The sequence below is a fragment of the Protopterus annectens genome, chromosome 2.part2 (genome assembly GCF_019279795.1).
Source record: "Protopterus annectens isolate FY-2018-M chromosome 2.part2, PAN1.0, whole genome shotgun sequence".
NCBI lineage: Eukaryota > Metazoa > Chordata > Ceratodontiformes > Protopteridae > Protopterus > Protopterus annectens.
Genome location: NC_056730.1, coordinates 570,654,760 through 570,675,538, shown reverse-complemented (window position 1 = coordinate 570,675,538; position 20,779 = coordinate 570,654,760).

Here is a 20,779-nt window from a genome sequence, read left to right as displayed (position 1 = left end):
TGTTTTTTTTATTTCCCTTCTCTTCTGGGCTTAGTGTGTTAGTGTTTAGGCACAGGGTTAGTGCTGGAATAGTCAACTACTACTTACTGCCAATCAGTATGACATGCTCTAACATTGCTTATGTAGATTTTAGCCAGTTTAGCCTACTCTTCATGTTTTCCCTCCATTTAACCCAACCTATAATCTCCAAATTGTGGATTACTGATTCTTGGAATGTAAGGGGGATTCAACTGGATAAAAAGAGAAAAATATTTTTTCACCTAGTTTATAAATCAAAAGTAAATATAATTTTAGTGCAAGAGACTCACATGTTACCTGAACACTGGATTCATGATAAGAGGAAGAATTGGATCAAATTGATCATTGCAGCTGGTAAAAAAAAAAAAACAGCTCATGGGTAGCTATTATTATTAAGAAAACCTTTTATGAAAAAAATGTATTATATGACACAGATCCAGATGGGAGATGGTGTTATATTACTTATAACTCCCCACATCTTGATAAACCAATGCTGATATTAAATATATACACCCCCTGTGCTAATCAACAGGAATTCTTCTTGTCCTTGTATAAAATCTTATCCCACTTTCATGATAACTACATAATTATAGGAGGCGGCTAGAACTTTTATCAAGATCCCAAATTGGATAGATCAAATACTAGTAAACAATATAATGTACACGCCACTACAACAATCCTGGAATTAAAAAATGATTTTGATTTATTTGACCCATATAATTTCCAGAGTAAAAAGTCACAAAAAGATGGGTTTACGTACTACTCACAATGCCATAACGTTTGGTCTAGAATTGACTTTTTCTTAATTTCAGTATATTTCTTAAACATGATCACTGATTTCTGTACGGAACCTATATTCTTTTCCGATCATTCAAAAATTACCTTCACTATTGATTGTTCTCCCAAATTTAACAATGGGACCAGGGGTTATAATTGGAACTTAAATCCCAACTTACTAACTAAAAAAGATATTATAGGGGAAGTTAATAGGCTATTGGAAGATCTCATAAGGGAGCCATCCTTTTCATAAACTCCATTTGACATTTACTGGGTTTCTACCAAAGCCCAAATACGAAGGTTTCTAATTAATAAAGCAACCTACTATTAAAAAAAACTTTGCAATGCTAAAGAAAACTCATTTAAGAGTAAGATTAACAAGATTGAAGCTGAATTACAAGTAAACCCTAACCAGGAGACTGAAAAACAAACAGATACTCTTCAGAAGGATCTTTATTTGCTAAACATGAATCAACTCGCTTTTCATGAAATTAAAAATCTGGCTGACTACTCGGAATGGTCATATCTTCCCTCTAAACTTTTAGTGAGATTGTTAAACCAAAAAAAGCCTCTCCTATTATTTCTGAAATATTTTACCAAGGGAAAACATATTATTCTAACTCTGAAATAATTCAGCTGTTTAAAAACTGTATTCTCATACTCATGGTGCCCAGACAATCCCGGCTTCAGATCAAGAAAAAAAAAACAATTTCTGGATTAACTAAATTTTCCAAAACTTAACTCACTACAACTAGAATCTCTTTCAGCTCCCATTACCCAGCAAGAAATATTAACTGTAATTAATAATCTTAAGTGGAACAAAGCTCCTGGGCCAGATGGAGTCAATGCAAAATTTTATAAAGCCTTTTGTCCAATAACCTCAAGGGTGTTGCTGCTACTATTTAACTGTATAAAAGACAATAACATTAATGATATCCATTTTAATGCCTCCAAAACTATCTTTATCCTCAAGTAGAATGCTGACCCCAAAAATCCTTGGAGTTATACTGAAAAAATATTTAGATCTTCTTACTGCTTCTTACTGCTTGCTCTTGCTGTGGGATTTGAAGTCTTCTTAACAGACTCAGTGTTGCTGGTTGGAATCAAAGTCTGGTTATATTTGCATTCACAGTCTGTTGCATACAGAAACTTGCAGAATATACACTGATGAGAGAATATACTTTGCAGCACCTGTCTTTAAGAGCAGTAACCAATAACTTTTATAATAAACCAAACTGGACAAACGTTGCAGCTTAAAGTACCATTCCAACTTTACTTCTCATATAGTACAGATGATGTGAGAGATATAACATTTACCTCAGGACTTGTGTCCTTACCATACCTCTAACATAACTAGATTTAATACAGACTTTTTATACATATTTTAGTTAAACACACACCCTCTTGGTTTTGGAAAGATACTGTCTTGATGACGCAAATGCTAACACATCTGTTCTTGTCCAAATGATGATAAGTAAACTGTCTTCAAGAAAATACCTTGTGGATTCTGTAAATGCTGATAAGTAAACTGTCTTCAAGAAAACGCCTTGTGGATTAACTTTCTTAGAAAAACATATTTTTAAACTTTCTTAGAAAAACATGTCCTGTTGTCCAGTGAAAGCAGATTACACTCTTGTCATGTCTGTAAGAAGTAAGTTTTCTTGATGTGTGTGTAACACACTCATAAGCAAGTTCCTTATTTTTTTAAGCCACAGTCATTTATTTTAAACTTTCTTGATGTGTGTATTTTTTAAGCCACAATCATTTAGTACGGATGCTAATCACATATTATTAAACTTTCCTTCTACATTTGAGCAAGCTTTATCTTATTCCTTATTTATGTTGCATATTTGTAGCAAAGTTATTTTTCAACCTTAGTATATTGTTAGGCACACTCTAACAATTCCTTCTTTTTTTTTTTTTTTATTTTAAACTAGAGAAATAAATTCAGCATTATTTGATAATACTTTTTCATTATGACAATTAATAACTGTAACTTGACTAGTTTTTGCTAAGCAGACTTGAATACATGTAAATAATATGCAACCAAGCATTACAATAACAATGAAAGAAATTAAAAATACAGTGATTTTTCCTGTCCATCCTGTAAACAGATTACTAAACCATTCACTCCAGTCATCATTCCAGCTTTTTCTAGTATGTTGAGACACTTGTGCAATTACTTCTAAATGTGCTTTTACAGATTCTGTTTTGTCTGGAATAAATGTACAACATTGTTCTCCTATTAAAGCACATGTACCCCTTGGGATGCTAATATGTAATCTAATGCCATTCGATTTTGTAAAACCATAGTTCGTATTGCTGTCATTTCGACAGTAATGTCAAGGACTGCATTAAAAGTGGCATTTGCCAATACCTCAACTAGTTTAGATAGTTTTCTCAGCTCCCAGATGGCTTTTGCAGCCCCGTACCAAGGGAAAATACCTGCTCCAGATATTACATCATCTCCTAAATCCATATCTTTTAATTTAATATAATCAAGATTTTGATGATATATATGTGATGTATCTAAGGTGTCTACTGGATTTTCTGGACTTTCAATCACAGGTAATATATCCCTTTTCTTTTTTGCATTTCTAATGTTTCCTTTTGGTAACTCTTTTATATGATGCATTGCTGGTACCACTAATCCTATATAACAGGTGCCATCCCATCCCTTTGGTAACCATTTATAAGCATATTTACCACAGATGTAATATAACCCATCTGATAGAGCAACACTGCTATTTACCAGACTGCCATTTACTTGCCCCATAGTAGGAGTTTTATCATGTACAACTGTAAAGTTTTTATCTGTTTTACTTCTCCAACATGTAATATTGGTTTTACACTTATTTTTATCATTTTGTGAAAAATGAAATACTGCTGAATCACTTAATATTAATTGACCCTTAATTGGTATTAAAATAGGAAAACCATGAGAAAATACTCCACGTACTGGTATGTGGTTGTGAAAATTTACCATTTCAATTGTTTGAATACAATTGCTATTGCCCACTGGAACAGTTCCATTTTGTTGAAAACATGTGATTCCCTGTACTATAGCAGATAACTGTACTCTTGCTTTATGCAATTGCACATTTATAATTTGATCTCCAGTTTCATTTATTAATACCCTCCAACTACTAAGAGAATTTAGTGGAATAGGTATTAGAGGCATTACCCCTGTTATTTTTGGTATTAAGCTACATACCCAACAATTAGAAACATTCATGCTTTTTGCATACCAACATTGTCTTGCTAAAAAAGTGTTAAAAGATGGTGACCAGTCTTGTTCATTTTTCCACATTTCTTTACTCTCTCTCTTATGTAACTTTAGAGTTTGATTATAAGGTTGCAAGTATAATTTCATACTAAGCAATACAATAATAGTTAGTATGATAGCTATTATCAGTTTAAAAAAACATCCTTTAAATAGAAATTCCATTGTTGAATCATTTTGCCTTTGGTCATCCAAAACTGGATTTCCAAAAGGATGCACTTTAAACCAAGTCAATTTCATTATGGTTTTCTCTGTTGGAAACCTACAAAAAATACATTTAATCAGATTTACTATTTTTGATCATTCTTAGCTGATCTTTATGTACCAACATTGTTCTGTTTTTCTTTTTTCCTTTAATTTTGTACACTAATGGTCCAATTTGTTCCACTACTTCAAAAGGGCCTTGCCAATTGCTAGCCCATGGTCCTTCCATTTGAAATGTTTTTACCAATACTTTGGTTCCACATGGAAGGTTTTCTTCAGCTGGTAATATTGACACCTTTTTCCATAGATGGAACGCTTGCTCCCTTGCATTATAGTCACATATGCTAGTAAGTTGTTTTAGCCATTCCTGATGTTTGCTGATTTCTAGCATGGGCCTACCATTAGGGAAATCTGGATCAAATGGTAATAGTATGGGCATTTTGTGGCCTGTCATTATTTCATATGGGGAAATACCTGTTTTGCTGTTTGGTGTTGCTCGAATACCCATTAAAATACCAGGCAGATGATATACCCATGTATTGCCCTTTTCCAAGCATGCCTTTTTTAGACGTTCTTTTAACGTCCGATTCATACACTCTACAATGCCATTGGATTGTGGATGGTATGGTACATGAAACCTTTGCTGTATGCCTAACAAATTACACATTTGTTTAATGAGATCACTAACAAACTGTGGGCCATTGTCTGACTCTATGACCCGTGGCCATCCCCAATGACAGAAAATATTTTTCCATAAGGCTTCTGCTGTTGCCTTTGCTGTCATGGTTTTGGTAGGAATTGCTTCTACCCATTTTGAAAAAATGTCCACTACAGCTAGTAGATACATGTAACCTCCCTTTGCTGTTGGTAATGGACCTGCATAATCTATCTGAACTGCGTACCATGGCCCATCTGCTGGCTGTACTTGATGTAGCTTGAGGCCTTTTGCTTTTAGCATTTACCTGCAGACAGATTAAACATTCTTCTATAATCAGTTTACAAACCTTTTTTAAATTTGGGTTCCAATACTTTTCTTTTACAACTGCCCATAACTTATCAGTTCCTATATGGCCCAGTATTTGGTGATTTAACTTGACCAGCTGGCGTGCCAACTGGAATGGTACATATGGCAACTGTAACCCTTTGGAGGTGGTGTATGCATAGTACTCCTTTGGTGATACTCCTGTCAATTTGCACTGATCGACTTCTTCTTTTAAGCCCTGTTGTTTTTGTATATTTACAAGGTCTTTCTCTATTGATTCTTTATCTAACTCTTTTAAGACACTAACTTCTATATTGATATATTCATATTCTGGAAGTTCTTTTCCATTTTGTGCTGCTTGTTTTGCCAAAGTATCAGCTAACATATTTAATCTGTAAGTTTCACTGGTTGGCATTTGATGTGCTTTTACTTTTAAGATGCTATACCGTCCTTGTTGTTTTGACATTGTTATAACTTTATATATGTCTTTTAATACTTCAGCATGCTGTAATGGTTTACCTACACTATCCACAAATCCTCATCTTACCCACGTTTCCATATGTAATCTCAAAGAATTTACTACGTAAGCACTATCTGAAAAAATGTTAATGGGATTGTAATACTTTAACACATACAGTACTGCCTCCAGTTCAGCTCTTTGAGCTGACACATGCCCTGGTAATTTGATTAGTTCAGGAGAACCCAGTTGTGGATTTTCTGGAACTATGGCAAATCCTGTCCAGTATCTGCCTTGATCCCAATATCGTGCTCCATCCACAAAGATGGATGGCTTAAAGTGATCAAAATCAGATGCTAAAAATTGCACCTCTGGTGACATTATCTTTTCTAAACAGTTATGCTGTTTTCCTTCATATCCCATGTAGTTTGATAAATAGTATTTGTCCCCTGTCTGTATAGTAACAGTTTTCATTCCAAAAAGTACCATTCCATTTTGCAAAGACTGCCTGACTAATACCATCTGTAATTTTGTTCATTTCAAAACTGTCTACCAGAGCTTTTACAGCTTGATGTGGTGTTTGTACTATAATGCTGGAAAATACGGTCAAATATTCAGTTTGTTTAATACCCCAGTAAATGGCTAATAACTGCTGTATACATGGATGGTAGCCCAATTCCACTGGGGTCATCTTCCTGTTAAAGAAAGTGACTGGGCGTAATGTTTTTTCCATTCTGTTATCACTACCATGTGGCCATTCCTGTAATAGTACCACAGACAGTGTTTTTTTTCCTGCTGCTGCTTGTAACACAAATGGTAACCTTGGTGTGGGCGCTATTAGTTCTGTAGCTTGTGCTAGTTTTATTTTTATCTGTGAAAATGCCTCCTCTTCATGAGATGCCCACTCTAAAAAGGTGGAGTTCTTTTGTTCCTGTAACATTTTGTATAGGGGAGCAGCCACGGCTGCATAATCCTCTATAAATTCCCTATTGCAATTCATAATTCCCATGAATTTATGTAAGTCTGCTATAGTCAGTGGCTTTTCCATTTGTAAAATGCCTTGTACACATACAGGGCAAGGAGATCTTCCTGTTGGCTTTATAATAGTACCTAGAAACTTAACTTTTTGTGTCATAAACTGAATTTTTTCACTTTTAACCTTAAACTCTGCTTGTTGTAGAGTATAAAAAACTCTCTTAAGAAGCTGTACATGCTCCTCTACTGTTTCTGACTGAATTAAAATATCATCAATGTAATGTATTACTGAATCATCCTTTTCCAAATGTTGTAGAATGGATCCTACTGTCTGATGAAAAATAACTGGACTGTTTTGAAACCCTTGTGGTAACCTTGTCATAACATATTGCTGGTTTTTAAATGTAAAGGCAAATCTTGGCCAATCTTTTTTCCTGAGTGGAACTGCAAAAAAAACATTTGCTAAATCTATTACTGTAAACCATTTACTTTGTGGCTTAATATGTGCAGCCAACTCTGGGACTCCTGGAATCAAATGTGCTCTAGGAGTGGTATACTGATTAACCTTCCATAAATCAATAATAAGACGATAACTACCATCTTTTTTTTTAACTGGCCAGATTGGTGAATTTGTAGGACTGTTGCCTTTTTGTATAATCCCTTCCTTTTCCCATTCTACAATACATTTTTCCATATGTTCTTCTGCCTCCCTAGGAATAGGATATTGTTTTTGAAAAGGTGGTATATAGTCCTGATCACTTCCTACTCCTACTGGGCTTTCTAGTTTTCCACAATCACTGGGACCCTTGGACCATAGATTTGGGAATTGCTGTTGTAAATGCTTCCATACATCCTCACTGTCTGTATTTACATACCCTGTAGGTTTTTCAGGTTTGTCAGGTAGAGAGATTGCATAGCAACCTGTATTTTGCTTTTCCTCTCTTTGTTGTTTGTCTCCTATCCACAAAATTTCATTAGGTAAATCAATTACTATACCTAAAGGTCCTAGAATGTCCATACCAATAATGGTATTTGTGCAAGATGAATGCATTAAAAATGCACCCTTACATGTCTGTCCTTCTTGACAAAACTTTATGTCCACACTTTGGCTACTCACTGCATAGCATCCTGTGCCATTAAATGCTGAAATGCAAACCTTTTTTATAGGATTTGCTGGCAACTGTCTGTTTGTGACAGATACTGCTGCTCCTGTGTCTATTAGGACATTTTTCCACAATGACCCCTCTACCCAAATATCAATCAGTGGTCGTCCATCTCGACCCTTTTTAAAGGTAGTCAGGAAAGATACCAGAGTAGAGGGGGCACATCCCTATTGTAAGGAAATCCACTCATCCTCTCCTTTATTACCAAATGCAATATGACACACCTCATGTTTTTGTTTGTCATCTTCCTCTGTGTCTGAATGATCTACATATTTAGGTTTTTCAATCTCTTTTTTTAACTGTTGCCTAGCTATTCCTTCTGCCTGTTCTATCAAATGTTTCGGATTTATAGGTGAAACTGTTTGAAAATCTACCGGGCATACTTTCCCTTTTCCTGTATATTGATGGCTCTTATAACTGTTTTTGCCAATATTGCAAGGTTTTTGTACATAATCCTGCTTTTCTGACTTTTCTTGTAAATTTGTTTGCTCTCTTTTTGGAAATACCCCCTGTTCTTCTTTCTTTTTGCACCAGGCTTTGTAATGATCACAATTTTGCTTAACATGTCCTATTCTTTTACAAAAGAAGCATGTTGGTGCTTTGCTCATTACCTGTGCTTGATCCTGGTACTACAAGCATAGAGGCAGGAGCTGGTGGTGCTGACGCAGCTCTTTCTGCTGGTGGTTGGTCACACCACTTTTGCCTTTCCCTGTTTTTTATCTCACTAATTACTTCAAATGGCTCACTATTTTCTTCAAATGCAAAGATATGGTGTGAGTATAATGTCCCATCATCGGCCATAGTCTATCCCCTCATTAGTTTTTGTACCAAATCAGTGAGCGTATCAGAATTTTCTTCGTAGATACATTTAATATCCCCTGGAACCCCTTTTACTTGTTCTAAGAAGCAATGTATTAACTGTTTTTGTAAGTCTCTTTTTTCCATGCCTCTATCTGTTTTCTTATATATGATTTGAAATGCAAGTCTAAAATGATCACTTTGTTCCATTAATTTATCTGTGATAGTAATTTTAAATTATATAATAATTTGGCTGTGAGAGGCTGCCCTTGTGTAAATGCCATTAAAACGGCTGTCATATGTCCTACTTTAGTATTTAACTGATAATCATCTTGTTTTAATTAATGAAAGTTTTAAAACATTTGGGAATAAAAATCCAAAAACATCTAAGTAATGCATCTGTCCATATATCAGATCCTGCTGTATATGCCACTCATTCTTCAAATGTAAGCATGTTATAAAATATGCATTTTTTTTATCATTCCACTGTGGTAAACTCTGTAATAATCTAGACTGTGTATATAAATCTGTAGTGGTTCCCTGTCCCTGTTCTATAATTTGGACTGGTTTTGTGTTTTTTAACTCTTCCTTAAGCTGGGACATCAAAATAGTATTTTGGAGGTTAGTCTCTGCTAATTCATTTAATTCTTCTTCCTTTTCCTTCAAACGATGTTTAAGGTCTGTCATTTCTACCTGTAAGTGTTTAAGGGATGTATGATACCTATTATTGGATTCCTCTGTGGACTGCAGGGCTCCTATGCACTTTTGACAGAGATCTTGGATGTCATTTCTGAACATTTTAAACTCACTTTGTTTCTCTTTTAAAAACTTATTAAATTCTTCTGTTAATGTATCATAAGCTTTGTTTCTGTCCTCATCTGTATGTGTAGCAGTGGCATCGTTCCATGATTGTACATCATTTTTAAAGGGAGTTACAAGATCTACAGGGGGCTCTGTCAATAATAGATTTGACTGCTGTTGTAATTCAGAAATTAATGTACTGACAGGACATAACTGCTTGACATCTGGATATAATGAAAAGTGTGTACCCTTAATTAATTCTTTATCATGAACAGATCTGTCTGCACAGTCTATTTTTTTAGCAATATCATACAAGACTTTTTTATGGCATATTACACAAAATGCAGTTTCTCTTGAATCACACAATAAACATTTACTATGATATACTTCATTTTTTGTTGCAAATACCAATCAAATGTTATAATCCACTTACATAATGCCTGTATGTCAACTTGCCCTAAGAAGGTTTTACACTTACTAATGTGTTGTGTATACCAACATTGCAATTTACTCCATATTTTATCTGGTTGTTCTGCTACATTAAGAGTAAAACCTGGATTACATTTGCTAGAATTCTGCCTAATAGCATCCATACTAAAAAATGTGACGTAGAAAAAGGTCTTACCAGTGAGCAAGAAAACAGGTGATCAGGCTGTTGTTGCAGATGGCTGGAAATTTTTCAAAGTCACTCGAGAAGCTGGGAAAGCACAACAGGCAGTGGACTGTTGGGCTAGTGGATATCCACCTTTTCTTAGCGAAATTATGGCACTGCGACTGGAACTTCTGTCTCACTCTGGATGTAGACGTCTAAAAAACTTTATTACTGCAAGCTGCATAAACTGGAATACTTCTGTTCAGAATTGACACATACGTACAAATGTTAGTTACTGCAATTTAACTGAAGTAACCCTCAGCAGGGCTTGCCATCACTCCCCCTGTGGTTGAATGCAGAGTGTAGGTTCAGATGTAGGCTAGCTTGCCATTGAAAAAATATTTGGTGCTAGACACTCGGCTGGCTTGCCATTGAAAAAATATTTAGCTCTCTGCTTACTGCTTCTTACTGCTTGCTCTTGCTGTGGGATTTAAAGTCTTCTTAACACACTCAGTCTTGCTGGCTGGAATCAAAGTCTGGTTATATTTGCATTCACAGTCTGTTGCATACAGAAACTTGCAGAATATACACTGATGAGAGAATATACTTTGCAGCACCTGTCTTTAAAAGCAGTAACCAATAACTTTTATAATAAACCAAACTGGACAAACGTTGCAGCTTAAAGTACCGTTCCAACTTTACTTCTCATATAGTACAGATGATGTGAGAGATATAACATTTACCTCAGGACTTGTGTCCTTACCATACCTCTAACATAACTAGATTTAATACAGACTTTTTATACATATTTTAGTTAAACACACACCCTCTTGGTTTTGGAAAGATACTGCCTTGATGACGCAAATGCTAACACATCTGTTCTTGTCCAAATGATGATAAGTAAACTGTCTTCAAGAAAATGCCTTGTGGATTCTGTAAATGCTGATAAGTAAACTGTCTTCAAGAAAACGCCTTGTAGATTAACTTTCTTAGAAAAACATATTTTTAAACTTTCTTAGAAAAACATGTCCTGTTGTCCAGTGAAAGCAGATTACACTCTTGTCATGTCTGTAAGAAGTAAGTTTTCTTGATGTGTGTGTAATACACTCATAAGCAAGTTCCTTATTTTTTTAAGCCACAGTCATTTATTTTAAACTTTCTTGATGTGTGTATTTTTTAAGCCACAATCATTTAGTACGGATGCTAATCACATATTACTAAACTTTCTTTCTACATTTGAGCAAGCTTTATCTTATTCCTTATTTATGTTGCATATTTGTAGCAAAGTTATTTTCATCCTTAGTATATTGTTGGGCACACTCTAACATATACACCCATCTCCTTAATTAATTTGGAAATTTGAAATTTGGAAACCATTGCCTATCCCATTTCCATCCTGATCAATAGAACCATCAGTGAAGGACATATCCCTAGTATCTGGAAAGTCTCCCATATTATCCCACTACATGAAGGTGGAAGCTCTACTGAATTTTCCAACTACCATCCCATTGCCCTATTATCTCCTTTGGCTAAGATCATGGAAAAATGTATCCACAGGCAAATGCTTGACCACCTAATAAAAAAATTATTTACTCTCCAGCTGTCAATATGGCTTCATACCTTCCCACAGCACTACTACTGCCCTTCTTTCCATTACTAACTGTATTAATAAAAAACATAACCACAATATGCTTTCCTCTGCATTGTTTATTGATCTGTCCAAGGCATTTGATATGGTAAACCACCAGATACTTATGAACATCCTTAAATCCCTGTCACTAGATGAACTTGCTATAAAATGGTTCATGTCCTACTTAGACAACAGGCAACAGGCTGTGCTTTGGCACAATATTCTATCTACCCACCTGCCTGTTAACCTTGGTGACCCTCAAGGGTCCATATTAGGACCCTTACTTTTTTCGATATTTAACAATGACCTTCACCTAGCAATTCCCCAAGCTACATGCATCCAATATGCAGATGATTCTACCCTCATATGCTCTTCCATATCCAAATCTGAACTTTACTCCCTTACCCAAAAGGTGTTCAACACAGTTTAACACTGGTTTACACAGCGCTGTCTCCTCCTGAACCCTAAAAAAAAAAACTCCTCCTTTTTACTCCTACTCGTAGGTCCTCTCCTATTGATTTTACAGTTAAGCCATTAATGATACCCTCATATCCCCTGAACCAACAACCAAACTACTAGGTATCACCATAGACAACAACCTCAACTTTGACACCCATATCAATAATACTCTAAAAACTGTTAACAGAAAACTAGGCTCTCTCTATAGGATCAAGCCCTTCCTTTCTCCTATAACTAGAATAACTATTGCTCACACTCATCTAATCTCCACACTCCTCTATGCCTCACCCATATATACAAATCTATCTAAAAACAACTTCAATAAGATGGAACATTCTTACAACAACATAGCCAGATTTGCTACAGGAAACCCATTCAGAACCCATCACTGCCATAATCTAAAGCAGCTAGGATGGCTTGAACTTCAAAATCAGCTTAAATTCCACCAACTGACCATTGCCCATAAAACCCTCTACCAACCTACTAATACTCCTATACTATCTAACCTCATCATTCCCTATACCAATCTGACGACCTTACGATCATCTCACAAACTTCTTGTAGATATCTCTAAATCAAACAACAAGGCTGGGGACTCACTCTTCTCTAATACTGTTGGAAGATACTGGAACCTACTTCCTAGTGAACTTTCCTCACTACCCTCTATATCACTTTTCAAAAGAAAACTAAAAATCTTCCTTAAAACACACTGGTTGTGCCCCTGTACTAAACCTGACTAAGAAACTAGCTCTCCTAATTTCACTTCTGCCTATCATCTTCTTCTCATTAATCAAAATCTACTTTCCTTAATATACAACATAACCTTGTCCTACTAGATACTTTTAATTGCATCCTCTGGAAGCATTATTATAACAACCTCTTATTACTAACACATTTATATTTATATTTACTTCATTATATTATAACCTACCTTATTCTTACATTATGTATTAACCTGTTTATTGTATTGTACCTGCAATTCTTTTGCACTATGTTATGAATGTCTGCCCTCTTTAATTATCTCTATACTGTAACAGACTTTGTACATATGAACTTTTGTATATTTGATTTTGTTTTGAATATGAGATGTTATGTTTTTGTTCCATGGAGCTTATCTCCCTGGGTCTCTACTGAAAATGGACATGTATCCAATTAGACTAGCCTGGTCAACAAATGTAAAATAAAATAAAATAAATAAATAAATAAAATAAATCAAAATCCTTGCTACTATAATGCCAACTATTATACCTAATATAGTTTCATACTGCTAATCAGGTTTAATTAAATTCAGACAAACCTGTGATAACATACTCACTCTAGATACTTTAATAAAACTCTCTAATCAGACACATAACCCATTATTTGCACTTGCAATTGACGAATCAAAAGCTTTTGACAGTCTCAACTTAGATTTTCTTATATCGGTCCTACCCCACTTTGGTTTACCATTAAGTTTTGTTCAAATCTTGAAATCCTTGTACACTAAATCTTATACATCTCTGCATATAAACTGATTTACCTCAGCAAGGATATAGACTAAAAATGGAATAAGGCAGGGATGCCCTCTATCTCCATACTTTTTGACATGTATATTGAACCCTTATTCTTATTTATTACTCAGAAAACCTTTCATCATATACCTATACTTTATTAAACAAAGGTAGCCTATTCAGCATTTGCAGATGATTTAAACCTTGATTTTATGCTACCACATCCTGATCTACTGAAAATTCTCAACTCAATTATCTAATTATAAACTAAATCTTCAGTCTTCCCGATTAATCTCCCACACCGCTCCTTTTTTAACCCTCAGTCTTTCGAAATCAAATGAAAACAGTCCATAAAATACTTAGGAGTCCTGTTTCATCAAGACCCTAAATTATTTTATCACAACAATATTACAAAATTATGGTCAAACCTTCAACAGGATTGTAACAAATGGAGTAAACTTTAACATCCCTTCCTCTATAGAGCCTCAACGATTAAAATGAATATCCTTCCAAGTCTATTCCATTCTTTTAATACTTCTTGGGTATCGGTACATAACAGTTTATTTAAAAATTACATTCCTTCCTATCAAGTTCATATGGTCCCCTAAATCAGTAAGAATCTCCTACCAGAAATTAATTTGCCCTAAAAATAAAGGAGGTCTAAACCTCCCAGACTTTATGTTATACTATGAAATAATTAGTAGTGCTAGACTTATAGCAATCTCAGATTACAGTGCAAATAACAGTTCCTGGTTCCCCACATGGATAAAGTTGATACATAAGTATGTTAGGTCTCTTAAGTTTAACCCAAAGCTCTCCCTTTCCTTAGTAAATTGAGCTTGAAAAGTTTTAAACTTCATGCATTTCTAAAAAATAGTGTAATCATACTACAAAAACTGGTTGATTCATTGAAACTATCCAGTGCTTTTTATACCCTTCAACTATTGCACCTCAACCCTAATGTAAAAATGAACAACTCAATGTTAAACTTAAACAATAATTTCCCTTTATTAAAAGAGAAATGTATTCTAGACCTTTAACCTTTTATGAACCAGCTAATCTCAGATATAAGATCTGCTTTAAATCTTCCCAAAGGTTACACCATTATACTGAAACAGATCAGAGAATTATATAACAATCACCAGGATTCAGTAAGCTCTGCATGGCATGCAGGAATAGTGCAGGAGCTGCTGGAGGCAATATGGCCACCGAGAGATCCAGGAACAAGCTCCCGGGATGTGCAGGAGCACTTCCACACTATTCCTGCACGGGCAAAGCTCCTGTATGCAAATTACCCCATTTGCAGGTGAAAAACATGCAAATAAGGTAAATTTGTGATCCAGGAAGCTGGCAGCCATCCATGCAGGACTAGTGCAATCTGTAGAAATGTACTCAATTAGTAACCGAGTACATTTCTGCAAACTAGAAAACGGAGGCATAACAGCTCCAAATAAAGGGTGTATTTAACTTGTAAAACATGCCAATGGCCAAATATATGGCCATTGGCATGGAAAACAGTTGCAAAAATAAAAAAAATGACTTTTATTTTTTTTTGGCCAATTTCAGCCGTTAAGTGTAGGGCAGCGGCGCCCAAATGGGATCGGCTGGAAAAAAACAGAAAAACCCTGAAAAAAGCTTTCCCTGCAAAATCACAATTTTGCCATTAAAGTCAATGGCAGGCAGAAGGCAACAAGGCCAGTGAATAGTGAGGAAGGCTCAGTGTCAGATTTGTAACTAGGCATTAGCAGGCAATCCTATGCAAATGAGGGGAATGATACTGAATCTCAGATTTCCCCTAATAGCTAGCCTGCACCCAACCGTGTAGGTGCAGGAAGATCATGGTGAAAGCCTAAGACATAGCTGACATCATGGAGGGGTGTGTCAGGCATACTGTAAGCTTATTGGAGCCCTGTGGCTTGGGTTTGCCCTTAGCTTAGCAGAGCTAAGCAAGGGGATGTGTGTGAAGCTGCCAAGCACTTTTTACATTGCCTAAGTGGGTGTGCGCGCCACGCACTGTGTTTTAAATGAAAAAAAAAAGTAAACCAGGAAATAGCAGCTCCGTCCACTTCTGAGCACTGGGTATGTGTGGCGTGTCCCTGGACTTAAACAGGAAGGCAATGGGAAGGAAAAACAGCAGTAGGAAGGTAATCAAGGAGAACTAGCATAGCTGGCAGGTGAAATGTATCAGAATCAGCCAATTACACAGGCAGCAGCCCAGCCAAGCACACTACTATAAACTATGCAAACACCTTTCCCTTTGGTTTTTCCCACAAACTCTACACCACTGGTGTACATAAGCGGGGAAATTTTACCAAAAAAAGCAACAAAATGATAGGGGCTGCATTAGCTCTCATAAATCAACATGTGAAAGAGGCTGAGGGTGATGAGGATGAGAATGCTGATGACCAACCCACAATGAGGAGGAGAAGAGTGTACAGACCCAGAGTAACCTACCAGGGGCTACATGAGCTGGAGAGTGGAGTGCTATAGGGTGGACAGGGACATCCTACACCAAACTGTTGAGCTGTGCCAGCCATGCCTCACACACAGAACCAACAGAGGGGAACCCATCCCAATGGATACCAAAGTATGTGTAGGCCTCAGATTACTAGCCACAGGTACCTTCCAAAGGCCAACTGGGGATATCAAGGGGATCTCACAGGCATCAGCATCCAGGGTAATCCACCAGTTCCTGAATGCCATGTCAGCAAATGCTGGTGAGCTACTATATTTCCACAACATCCATGAGGCATTGACCAGCAATATGCGTCTCTTCCACCAAATAGCAGAATACCCTGAGGTAGTGTGTGCTATAGACTGCACGCACACACACATCGAAGCACCACCCAGCAATCAGGGTAGGGTTTACATCAACCACAAGGGCTTCCCCTCCATCATCTGCCAGGTCGTGTGTGATGCCCAAGGCATTATAATGAATGTGTGTGCTGGCTGCCCTGGAAGCTACTCCCACATCTGGCATATGACTCAGCTGTACCACAGATTTGTCAATGGGGACATCTCTTATGGCCACCTAGTGGGGGATGCTGGTTATGCACTGGAGCAGTGGCTGATGACACCCATCAGAAATGCACACACCGGAACAAGAACTCCATAAAGAGGCACATGCACAGACCATAATCATAATAGAGCATGTGTTTGGGATGCTCAAGTCATGGTTCTGGTGCCTGGACATATCCGGTGGTGCCTTGCAGTACTCACCAGCTACATGTACCAAAACTGTCATTGTATGTGCCATGCTGCACAATATGATCCTATGGAAACAGCTGCAGCAGGAACAGCACGGGGCAGGGCCACACAGGCCCCCCACCATTGCCAAAGCCTGCACAGGCACAGAGTGACTCAGAGGAGGAACAACCTGAGCCTGCCCCAGTAGACAGAAGGAGACATGCCCAGTATGCCCAGGCCTTGGCAAAGAGGCAATGCAAAGCACATGCGCTGACACGGTAGTAACCCAGGGAATGACACCTCTCTCTGACTTGCACATAGAGTAAAAGGGATGCCAAACATGACACTACCTCTGCTTAACCATGTATAGGGAGTGTACTATGTGCATCTGACATAGTCATCCCTCCAGCACCATCCTCAATACTGGCACAGCCACAAGGCAAGTCACTCTCCCTATCAATTGCTGAATGGAGTAGTATGTTTTTTTACTTGTATCTATGGTATGGACGTGAGCATGCAAGGGAATCGGGTGACTGAATGGGATGCCAGCAGATAGTAGGCACCTATAGTGGCAGCATGAAATCTGTAACAAATACTGGTGTCACCATAGTAGCCAGTACTAGACAAGGTGACAAAATCCACTGCAGGGTGTGGTGGGCCAAATGTGTATCCATAGGACACACACGTCAGTCAGGGAGGCTCACATACCCAACAACAATCTCAGCCAGCAGGACAGGTATAAACAAACACAAAGAAAGGCTGTGCTAAGGCCTCAAATTGATGGCTATGGAGAACAGCCCCCCTCCAGACCTACACAGACAGACTACAACAGGTCAGGCAGTGTGATGTTAGTTCTGAAGGGTAAGAAGTCTGAAACTGAAATGTAGGTCAATAAAATCTAAGAACTGTAGTACACTGATATGCCTCTACTCTGCATGATAGGTCAGAATACAGAATGAAATGCAGTACCTGAAATACCAGTACAGTCATAGCAAATGTGTACAGTTGTCAGGTGTGACCCCCCCCCCACAATCCTATGTAGAAATGTAGTAACAAGTATGTGTAGGTATAATAACAGTGGAGCACAGATTACCTGAGCTGACCAAAGTAGCAGGATAGATTGTAGCATGTGTACAATATGCAGGGCTGTGTGTGTTAGGTTGGTATGTGTTGTATATTGTGTGAGAGTGGTCAGCATGTAGGCATGGTGAGGTTTGTCCTGGTGGCCAATGGCCAGTACTGCCGATGACAATGCCAAGTTCTCACAACTGCAGCACCAAACACAATGCATCCCAACAAGACACATTCCAGCAGTAAGCCATAGTAATTCTTTGGATGTAATATCTGTCACCATCTGAAAGATGGACATGGCATGAATGTGGGCCCAGGCATACAAACAGTATAGAGGTGGAAGTACCCAAGACAGACAGTGTATAAAATGTTACTGTCAAATGGACACACCTTTCGAATTGTACATACAGGTTAGCAGCACATTAGTTGGGTTTGTAGTATGGAATACCAATGTCATCTGGCCAAACACTGGCAGACCACAAAGGTCACAGGTATGAAGTACTGAGAAACTGCTGATGTCCCTGAACAAGCCAGCATAAGTGGAATGCCCCACATATATCTGTGAGTCAGATGCAAGTAGTGTCCATAGCACACATGCACCCAGCTCACCCCACCATCGCTCACAGGTACCTCACAGGTCTTATCCCTGCTGTTGGGAATGAGTACAATATGACCCCCAACTCTGTATGGAAATAGCCACAGAATGCAGCATCCTGAAGAGGTGTCCCATGCAGGTGAGTCCCTAGCTGTAAGCAGCACCCTGCCAACATCCATACCACACTGGAGCAATAATGACAGAAACTATTGACATTAACAACTTGCACACCTACCTTGTCACCCCAGGGGAATATACTGTATTGCAGTCTGGGACTGTAGGAGTGACACAATGCAATGGCCTGCTACAGATGGCCTGCATCCCTACCAAATGCCCTACAGTCCTCTGCCAAAGGCCTGTGTCTCTCCCGTACTGCCAATGTATGTTATGTCATGGATTCCCAAATAACAAAATAACACAGAACACAGAACCCAAATGCAAGGCCATGTCGACAAATCCCAGTAACATGTCCACCATGTCCTACTGCATGAACTGTGGAGTAGGTTGGGAGGGTGGCCTAATGGTTAAGGTGTTTGTCTTATAAACACAAGGTACAGGGCTTGAATCTCACAGGGTATAATTGGCTAGGCTTCAAGTGGCTCACAAGGGCAGTTAGCCTAGAACTAATCTATGAACCTATGAACCTATGAACCCCAACATACTGCTGGGATGAAGTGATAACTATATTGAACTTATCAGATAATGTTTGCATAATGTTTGGAAGAGGCTAGAACAACAGAGGGGGTTAGGAGCATGGATGCCATGGAGTGTATGAAGTCTGAAACTCAGCCATGTGCACATACTATCCCTGTCTGCAAACACAGGAATGGGTGGCTACAAACTTGCTTTTAAACCACAATGTGAAGGGGTAATGACCAGAAATATGATCCCTGCCTGTGGGTAATCTCTGTGAATCTGTACAGCTGTGAGGTATGGCCACAGCAGGATATGGCCATACTGTCATGTAGATGGATGAACAAGCATGGGATCCTCAGCCATTACTGTACCAAGGTGCTGAACCATTTACACAGACCCATCAGCAAGTGTCTGCAGCTTCCTCTCCAGAATGGCATGATTGTGCAAGAATATGTAGGCTGCAGACCACAATACTGGACACAGATTAATTCACCCTGTGTTCCCCAGGAAATGACTGCAAGAAAATATGTATACCTGACAGTAGTTGACATAAAACATCACAGTGTAAAACAGTGCATATGTCTGAATATCTCTGCTAACACCAAAACCATGTAGCAGAAGCAGCACAGACACAATTACCTACAGTAACCCACTATCCTTTGCCCATTTTGACCCCATATTGTCAACCGATCTACAAATATCCCACAGAAACAGGTTGCTAGCTGTAGGTGTAGAACACAAAAGCCTGCACTGGAATACAACCTACCTGGAATGGATTCACACATTCAATGCAGAAGGTCATACTGGGCATGCTCCCAGACTTACAGAAATGAAGCTCACGTCTGGCAACAACACTGGACTATACATATCTGACAGTCACAGATGTTTGTGCGCATACTCCACATTGCACACCAGTCATGCTTTGCACACACATTGGATAGGAATACACACCTATATCCAAGGACAAGACATTATAATAGGCCAAACTTGTACATACCTAAATGTGTGGAAGAGAGTGACAGACAGTGACAAAGAGCCTCCCATCATGAGGCCTGTCCCACCCAGCACACATACAATTGGCTAAAACCACATGATGTGCAAATGCCAATCTCTGTAGACATTTGCCTCTGGTATACCTTAGCACTATAGTGTCTGTGGTGCTTCTGATAACTGTGTAACATGACTGTACAAGTCAGTATTCATCTAGCAGCTGTATACAAATACCTGTGAAATATAAACCTCTTGTGCGCCTGTTTCTAGATGAATGGTTTATGGCCCAGGCACACACACTGCACTCCCCACTGCCCTACTTTGGCAAGCCTGCTGATGTCATTCAACTTGAAATATACCTTTGGTGAAAGAGAAGCCCTATAAGCTCTGTGGTGTGTGCTATAACTGCGTAATGCTATGATGTACTAGTTAGGTAGGAGTTCTAATCCCAGACATGGCAACTGTGTGTGTGTGTGTGTGTGTGTGTGTGTGTGTGTGTGTGTGTGTGTGTGTGTGTGTGTGTGTGTGTGTGTGTGTGTGTGTGTGTGTGTGTGTGTGTGTGTGTGTGTGTGTGTGTGTGTGTGTGTGTAGGGAGCAATGCTTTTGTGGCCATTCACAGTCACTACACTCCCCATTGCCCCACTTTGGCAGGGCTGCTAATGTTATCCACTG